Here is a 9,862-nt window from a genome sequence, read left to right as displayed (position 1 = left end):
AATGTTAACGCTTTCAGATTTTGTTTATATGCACTCCTGATTTTCTTACAAATTTTTGAAAACATGGATACTCACCACATTTTGAAAAATAATTCGAGATGCGGCACAGTTTGTTCAACCCTATGGGAATCAGCGTGGTGATTTTGCAACAGTTTTTCGATTCCACCCCTGCATTGGGATGCTTGTTTACATTTGGAAACGTCAAATCAGGTGCGCGCTCAAACTGACCCTGATCCCGGTTAGGGCGCCATAAACAGGAGCGCCAACGAAACTAACTTGAAAGTACTCAAACAAACGTTTTCAAACCAGGTTGGAACTGGCGCAACCCGTTCTGAATCTTGTTCTGAATCAAAGTTTCAACTCCAACTCGATTCAGGTTTAGGAAAATATGTTTTCCTCCACATATTCAATATTCAAAACCACCCCCTAACAACAAATCTCTCATCCACCCAACAGTTACGGTACCACTAGTTCTGTAGAAGGCTATTTTTACTATTCATGCTGGCAAATGCCTAAATCTATCTGTTGGATGTTGATCCGGAAGATTTCCGCCTTGAGGCAGCAACAGCCGCGCAAGGAAATTTTGAGATGCCTGGTCTCTCTGTTTTCTGCCGACGTGGATTGAATAAGTAAGCCGGAAGATTCCCGCCTAGAGGCAGCAACAGCCGCTCAAAATTTCCTTGCGCGGCTGTTTCTGCCTCTAGGCGGGAATCTTCCGGCTTATTCAATCCTCGTCGGCAGAAAACAGAGAGATCAGGCATCTATCGTCTACATTCCTTGCGTTACAGAACCGTGTAGTGTCCGCCGGGTGCGGTCATATTCGGCCGAAGCGGTGAAGGTGGTTTCGGCGGTGATTCAGGAACCGTGAAGGAAGGGGGGAGCGAAACCAGCGGAGCCCATAGAGGTCCCCAAGCAAACTGCCACGAACACCAACGCACAATCAATCTTACACAAGTCGATTTCCTCAGAATGAAAAGGTATCGATGTTTGTTTGACGTTATTGAGCTTTCGGTCAACAGCAGGCCAACAAGGAAGAAGTTGTTTTGCAGCAATTCTGTTTATATTTGGATTCTGGTGAACTAACGTGCCGCAAGTTTTTCATCGGTTTCTAATAGTTAAAGGCTCCAAAACATATCGGTTCCTTAGGAAAGTTTGTTCAGTAAATTGCCAGAAATCATATAAACCAATAAAAAAATTTCACGGAAATGGTCTATTTATGACTATTTTCTATCTGCTTCTCTTTCAGTCTGCAGGAAAATTTATTCCTATTTGTCAATTCGCCTGGGTTGAAGCATCGCTAAGCTTCAACACAGGCGAAATTACATTTAGTGTAGAAATTCACAACAGAATGAAAGAGAGGCAGATAGAAAATAGTGATCAATGCATAAACTTTAGTAATTCAGTGACTTTTTTATTTATGAATTTCCATTTTTTTCCATAAATCTCGCATAACTTGTAATCCTGCCCTAAAAGCCATTGGTAACCAAGTGTGTAGCTTCTTGTTTCTAAGCAAATTAATGTATAGTAAGGGTTTCATTCGTTGGTGTCCGCTACATGGATTGACTCGATGGTTGGATGTTCGCTGGTTGGAAAAAAAATCCAACTAAAAAGCACTCGAATATCAAAAGATAAGGTGACCAGACGTGGTGAGAAATTAGATCATGATTTAGACTTAAAATGTTTTTAGAATATACATCCAAAACGAAAAATGTTTAATTGGGAACGAGATCCGACAGGATGTCCCGCGTTTCGCGGGACATATATGGTCGCTTTATCAAAAGAAGATGTCAAACTGATTACTCAGACGTCAAGAGTACCGTCGCATTAGAGTCTCCATATATACACACTTAAACGGTTTCGCCGAGAACCCAACAGCTGATATCTCGGTAATAATTTGACGATTCTCGGTAAAAATTTTACCGAGATCTCAGTAAACGTTTACCGAATCTCGGTAACATTCGCCGAGGTCTCGGCAAAAAATTCGGATTGCCGAAATCTCGGTAAAATAAGTACCGAGATTCGGCGTTGAAAATTACCGAATTCTCAGCTGTTGGGTTCTCGGCGAAAAGTTTTACTGAGGTCGGTGAAATAATTTAAGTGTGTAGAACAAATGTGTATGTGCATGTGCGTTTCGTAACGATTTGCTCTCCAGATGCGTTAGTCTGGAGCATTTTCACCAGCTGTCACTCGTTCCAACTAACGGGTCGGATTCGCTAGATTGAAGGCAGTCGTGTTCCAACCAGCGAATCCCCGCTGTACCAGGATGAAAACTATCACCACTGGGAGATATAGGAGGATCTTCTCTTCACCGTAGGGTTGATGAATAACGTGTAAATCCATTGGTTTGCTCGATAACAACAAGTTACACACTCGGTGTCTAATGGTTTTTAGAGCGAGGTCACAAATTATGCGAGAAATACTTTTGTTCTTTTGACTTTTACTGTGCGCCGTGTGTTGGTGTTGCCTCGCTCTCTCTCACGGGCAGTTTGAAAACACTGTGGACGGTAAAAGTCAATTGTTTTATAGCATGCATAGGCTTGTTCAGGGTTTGGATTTGGATTCAAATACGCCGAACAGGCGGCGTCCATTTATTACGTAACGCTAAAATTGGAAATTTTTGACCCCCTCCCCCCCCCTCCGTAACGCTTTTTGTATGAAAAATTTTAAATTTTTGTATGAGCCGTAACGCTTGAGCCTACTCCCCCCCTCCCCCTAGAGCGTTACGTAATTTGTGGATGCCGCTGTCAGCACTATGAACGATCCAGGGAAGGGGGTTGGTGGATCCCGAATAAAAAATACAATACAAAAACAATATAACGTATTGTAACAGTACCATTCAATATATTGGAAATACAATACAGTATATGTAAAATGACAATACAATTACAGTACAATATATTGTTTTGAACAGTTCACTGTATGGTATATGAGATTTTTGCAATATAATGTATGGGTGGTTAAGTATCGTAACAATACAAATATAGATATTTTCTCATACAAATATTTTGAAAATACAATACGATATAATGTTCTTGTATTGTCTTCATTAGCAATTCGTGTATTGTTGTACAATACAAAAACAATTCAACGAACTGTATCTTGGTTGCATTCGTCGTTACAGCTAATGTCAAGTGACTTCTAAAAAACTACTTATTTTAACTTTTTGAATGTTTTTCACCCAACATTTCTTGCTTTCTGAACTTGTTTTGTTTATTTCTTTCAGCAAAGCTACATAGAAAAAACCAACAGTTGTTTTATGCTAAAATAGGAATTTGACCAAAATTGTAAGGTATAAAACCAATTAAAAACAATACAATGTTCTGTTACAATATATTATATTGTTTTTGAATTGTATATCCAAACAAGAATAACATTGCTTCGACATTCAATTACAATACGCTGTATTGTATCCAATACGTTATATTGTACATTAATGGTTTATTCCATTCACTGAATGATACGTTTTTATCCGGGATGTCCTCGTACTGTTACGGATCATACAAAATTTGTAAAATATTCACACAAAAAGCGTTACGAGGGGGTGGGTGGGTGACATAAATGGCCATTTTTAGCGTTATGAAATTTGTGAACAATCCCTTGTAGTAACATGCTTTTTCGTATTATTGAATAAATAAAAACAAGATATTTTCATAAAAAAATTTAGGACCACGAGATTTCATTCGAGTTTTTGAATTATTTATTCACCCCTAGTGATTACTAGGCACCCCTAAATCAAAATTTCATCAAAACGATCACCACTTGGCTGCGTGCTTTCCGCATTTGACATCAAAACGTGCGAACTTTTCCTCCAGTCCGCGAGGAAAAGCAAAACGGAGAAAAAAAATCGAGGTGACACACAAAACGAAACAAAAAGGAAAAACGGAGACAGGCAAAGAAAAAAAAATCGTCTTCGTAGCAATCGATTCCGGATCGCGCTCGGGTACGATATTAGTTTTCCAAGTCCGGCCCTCAAATTGGATGGCTCAGAACTTTTCGAATCGGTTGAAATCGAATATCAGAATGTAGTTTACGAGTTCATGCAGTTGAATACGGTGAAAAAAGTGGTTCGAATCGGTGCAAAGGCCGCGATTTTTCAGTACAGAAATTCAAACGGTGTTTTCTCTCTTGTGTGCTGTTTACCCTGTGGAGAAGGACAAGCGCGGGCGGAACTGCTGGGGGAAGTGCCAGAAGAACAAGTGTCCACCGTTTGTCTTGTCGCCTTTCCTTGTGATCGCAGAGGAAAATAATGGAATACATCACTGGCCACTGAGTGAAAGGGGTAAAAATGATGATGGAGCCGTGTGCGACAAAGTAGTTGTTGATTCAATGTAGTGATCGATTATTTCGAGTTCTTGGCAATGATCCAGGATCAGAATTAACCCATGAAGAGGATCACCCGACAGTGCAGAAATCAAACATCAATCAGAAGAAGAAAGTGACCAGATTCAATTCCGTGAAAAGCGACAAAAAAGGCTTATTGAGTGATCTGACCAAACGAAAGAAATAAAAGTGCAGCCACTGAAGAGTGCTCCAGTTTCTGTTTCTTCCATACTTTCTACGCGGTATCTCCCCTTCTCGTCGCGTTGGAATCCGTGTTTTGTATGGCGAGAAGTACAGTGGCGGACAAAACTTGGATACCACCTCTCTCCTTAATTTTTCATAGTCGCTGAATTGTTACAGTTTTAGCATATTCTGTGGTTTGATTCAATTATACTGTTCACGAATAACACACATGCAGAACATAGCGCTAGCAAAAAGAGGTAAAAAGAATTTGTTCCTATGAACATGGGACAAGACCAATACTGGAAAAATAGAATTCTGTAACATTTTCCTGAAAACTAGTCCCGCCAGGGTGGTAGCAGACTTGTAGGCGAATGCCGGCGCGTATTTTCTTCGAAGAAAAGAAAATTTTCTTGCTGGTGGATTATGGAAGAAAATTTCTTCTCTTCGAAGAAAATGTGCGCCGGAATTCACCTATTGGTCTCTAATTTCAATGAAAATCTCGGAGAAGTCTCTATTTTTATTGTAATGTCTTTAAAGTAATTGTTTTACTCAAAAATGGTCTCAAAGTCACGGTTTTCCTTCTCCTTGTAGTGAATTCCGATTCGAAATATCCAAAATGCTCCAAATTCTCCTAAATTTTAGGATTAACTTCAGAGATTTTTTCACCGATATTTTTTTTTGTTTTTTTTTTTTTTTTTTCTAGTAGCTATTCTAGCAGATCTTCTTCTGATTCCTACATGAGTTTTTCCTAAAAAATCTTCATGGGTTTATTCCTTAATTATTTTTTTAAAGAAATCCGTTTAAGGTTATATTTTAGTAACTCTTATAATAATTCAATAATAAGTTCCTAATTTTTTTTCTGTTATTTATCCAACCATTTTTATATGAATTTATTCATGGGTTCAAATACGAGTTATGCCCAAAAATTGCTCCAAAGTTTTAACTATAGATCTAAAAATAAATAAATTCTACCAGTGATTCATCATCAAGTTCCTCCAGAAATTTCTCTAGAAATTTCAACGTTTTTCACGGAATAACTCCAGAAAATCCTGCAGAATTTTATCCCGGGATTCAACTGACTAGCTTTGATTGAGCTTCTATTGATTTTGCAATGATTACCTGACTTTTTTTCTGACGGATCTTTTGAAGTAATCTTCAGTGGCGTAGCTAGGATTTTCTTTCCCAGTGTGTCACGGACGTAATACCCGTCACAATAATCATGGTTTTAACTAGAGTGCCTATAAATAAGAGAGTGACGCCATGTTCTACGTTTGACAGATCGCCTGTTCGATTGGAACGCGGATTTGTATGGAAATGACAATTCGCCGAGGTTCCAATTTTGACATTGACTCCACCTTTATTTTAATCCACTCTGCTTTTAACGAATCTCGTAGTTTTCGTAGATTTTTAGTCATTGTTCTATTTTATGATTTCAGACTATGATTATTATGTCTTCAATCGCTTTCCCAACATACATTCCAATAATTCGAATATTTAATGTGAGTGCCGTCAAACGGTGCTTCTTTCGACATTATTTCAGCATACTTCAACTTTGAGGATGGATGTTTGAACTCTAAGAATTATGTATAGATTTCGATAATTCTTGCATACATTTAAGTTGTATATGTATTTAACAAATCTGAAAAATTTGAAGCAAATCCATCAGGAAATCAAAAAAATCTAGAATAGCAAAAACAATGTCCTTCGTGACCAAAAATGGGCTAGGGGCTTTGGATACTTTTTAAAATTCATACAAAATGATATCTTCCTCATAAAATTTTAACTGATTCTCTAGATAATCGTCAATTGTGATATTTGTGAACGTTTTCCCAGTCATTGACATACAGTGACCCCACGCAGTTGAATCACCCACAATTTATGAATCAGCTGATTTCAAAAGGCAAAATTATTATCAAACTTGTCACAAAACATCACAGAATTATTTTTACACATAGTTTCTTATCAATAAAAATAATTCTGCGATGTTTTTTTGACAAGTTTGATAATAATTTTGTCTTTTGAAGTCAGCTGATTCATAAATTGTGGGTGATTCAAATGCGTGGGGTGACTGTAATTTAGTGAATTGTAAAGTGTAAAAAACTACTCTTATGTAACAGTTTTAGCTAAACATGTTATTCATCTTCTTCCTCTTCTTGGCATTAACGTCCCCAGTGGGACAGAGCCTGCTTCTTCTAAAATGTAATTTGTATTGAAAGAGTAATCTATGAAGTATAAGAATAATAATTTTTAAAAAGACACCTACACGTTTAGTGCTTCCAGTGGACGATTAAGTCCTTTGAAGAAAGCACCACATTAGATAACGGACTACCATGCAACACACAGTGGCATAGTCGAAATACGTTCCTGACGAAAAGTTTTTCGGACTGAAGCGGGAATCGAACACACACTTCTTGACTCGATGCGGCTAAATGCTTGGTAACACTAACCGCACGGCAACGAAGCCCACAGCTAGATCGTAAACAAGTGAAACTTTGTTTTTGTAAGAAGATTTTCGATTCTCAGTAGTTTTGAGATAACGAAAGGGTAGATTCTTTTCAGCTGTATAAGAATGCAAATGTTTTTATTGAAGACTAGTGGTCCCGGCAAACTTCGTCTTGCCATCAAGTAGGCTGTTGAAAACCGCTATGAATCGTCCCATACAAAATGACAGTTCCGTTCATTCGTGTTTTTCCTGCTTTCTCGGTGAACATCCTGGAACTTTTATACATACACAAACACGTCGGAACCCCTGACGAACAAAATAGAGAAAGAATCAGCCAAATCCGTTGCCCCGTTCGTGAGCCATTTCGTGACATACAAACACCATTCCATTTTTATTTATATAGATTAATGTAGAATATGACTGAAAAATAAAGTTTTAGACATTAAGTTGTGAAATTGATGTTGATACGTTATTAAGTTGTGAAATAGTGAAATAATTATAATAAATTACAGCATTGAAGCTGCTACCACTAGAGCTGCTTTCAATATTTGGATTATTGCGCCAACGATGACGGTTCCCAACAATCTTCAATGATTTTGGTATACACTAAAACGGCCCAAAATGCGACCTCCCAACACTTCGAGTTTACTTTTCACTTCTCCTATTTGTACCAGTCAGTGTTGCCAGTTTCACATAAAATTCCGCCGCAACATACCCCCACCCGTGAAACTGGTAACAGGTCCGAACAATGATTGCTGTTTTCACATGGAATGGCGACGGAAACAACACAACGGCGATATTCTCGAGCCGCAGTCATTGTGCTGATGAGTGGAGAGCTATCATTCATTGTTCATCGATTGCTCATACAATTACCACCGGGATCAAACACAACGGCCACTGTTATCATTTTGGCATGATCGAATAAAAAAAAAAAAAAAAAAAAAAAAAAAAAAAAAAAAAAAAAAAAAAATGAAGATTGTTGGGAACCGTCATCGTTGGCGCAATAATCCAAATATTGAAAGCAGCTCTAGTGGTAGCAGCTTCAATGCTGTAATTTATTATAATTATTTCACTATTTCACAACTAATATTATACATACATTTTGGTGATTATCTCGATCTTCCCAAGATGTAGCCTCCCAACACTTCCGTCTTTACTTTCCACTTCTAATTTCAGTCTCTTTCCGTGTTGCCACTTTCACATATAATTCCACCACAACATACCCCCACCCGTGAAACTGGTAACCGGTCTGAACAGTGGTTGATGTATTCACATGGAATGACCATCATCTGGGAAACAACCGAAACATACGTATTGAAATAAACATGTTTTATTTTTATTTACTTTTCCCAATACTATTTTTAGTTTATTTTTTTTATGTTGTAAAATATACAAACCAACTCTTTACAGTAAAATAAGTCATAACATTCTTCGATCAAGTATCAAAAAAAAAAAAAAAAATTCAAACATAAAATGATTTGATAGTTTTGTGATGCTTTCAACAACTTTACACGATTTACAAAAAAAAATACAATGTTTTCATAGCAAATATTTTGTACCTTCGGAATATTTGCCCGGCTTTTTTTAATATTTTCTGATCTATCCTGTTATTGTCGATGTTGTTCCTAAAACTGTTCTTACCTGGTTGTAGAGCCCATGTTGATTAATAAAAGTGCTGAAGACACAAAATTGCCCAGATTGATAATTATGCTGCAAATAATCCAAAACCTGAGTGTCCAAAATAGTCCCTGGAATCAAAAGTAGACCCGTCTAACGGTAACATTAAATGTTGATCAGGTTCTTCAATGAATTTACTTCGGAGAATTCCTTGAAGGGAGACGATCCTGGTGGTTTGATGATACGCCTCTCACTCTGAGGACCTGGTATCGATTGATTCTCATCTCCAAGATAGTCTCTTAAAGTTATAGTGACGACTTCCTTCGGAAGAGAAGTAAAGAAGCTGAACTTCCCAAGATGAACTAGCCAAGAGCTAAAGATTTCGTTAGTAGATATATATATATATATATATATATATATATATATATATATATATATATATATATATATATATATATATATATATATATATATATATATATATATATATATATATATATATATATATATATATAAATCGTTCCTCCAGAAATTCCTTTGAAAACTCCACCAAGTATTCCTTCGACATACCTATCATTTATACATATCATAGTTTTCATTAATGCATTCATAAAGTCTCCCATGCTTCCCTTCAGAAATTATTTTATGCAATTCGAGGTTTCCTTTAAGAATTACTTCTAAGAATTTTCAGAAATTTCATCAGTATTCCTTTCAAACTTATCGTCATTAAAACCAGGATATTCCAGGGAAGGTCTCATGCAGGATTCTCCAAAAATGTTTGACCATCACGAATTATCCACAACCAGCTACAATCCACCTTAAAATTCTTCTAGCAACTACTCTAGTGATTCCTGCTGATATCTCAAGTGTTTCAATAATGTTTTCCCTAGAATTTCATTCTGAGATTCTTCTATAATTTCCATCATAGATCATAAAAGACTTTTCCAAGAAATTTATTGATTAACTTTCAGAATCGGAAATTCTACATTAAGCATAGCAAAAAAGCCACAGATCGTCCGGTGCTCCAGTTAGTGGAGTTGAAAATGGAAATGTTCGGAAAGTTCGATGTAGTTGAACATAGCTTCTGACGAATTGACTAACTTTATTAATATCGAATTCGAATGACGAAACCCGTTCTGAATAACAGTTTCAACCCCAACCCAAGGTTCGACCGAACTACATTTTGCTTGACGTTAATTAGTTTATGTGTTCCCAGTTACTAAAAACGAAATCGACATAAGTTTTTGTGGGATTTTAAAAAACCGAAGTATGTGCAACTTGAAAACAATACCGGTGTAT

General features: G+C 36.9%; 1 protein-coding gene across 11 annotated transcripts in view; it reads left to right on the top strand.

The window, feature by feature from the left end:
* The first annotated feature begins 3,781 nt into the window (after window positions 1-3,781).
* LOC5571056 (USP6 N-terminal-like protein) overlaps window positions 3,782-9,862 on the top strand; it is a 42,633-nt gene continuing 36,552 nt past the window's right edge. For 2 of the 11 annotated variants that reach the window (XM_021852824.1, XM_001659448.2), the window contains exon 1: window positions 3,865-4,279. The gene's annotated coding sequence lies outside the window, so the exon portion shown is untranslated. The other 9 variants (XM_021852822.1, XM_021852819.1, XM_021852825.1 and 6 more) reach the window with 9 other exon arrangements.

Source organism: Aedes aegypti, chromosome 3 (assembly GCF_002204515.2).
Source record: "Aedes aegypti strain LVP_AGWG chromosome 3, AaegL5.0 Primary Assembly, whole genome shotgun sequence".
NCBI classification, from domain to species: Eukaryota; Metazoa; Arthropoda; class Insecta; order Diptera; family Culicidae; genus Aedes; species Aedes aegypti.
Note: the sequence above shows the minus strand (reverse complement) of the source record. Positions and strands in the feature narration are given on the sequence as shown.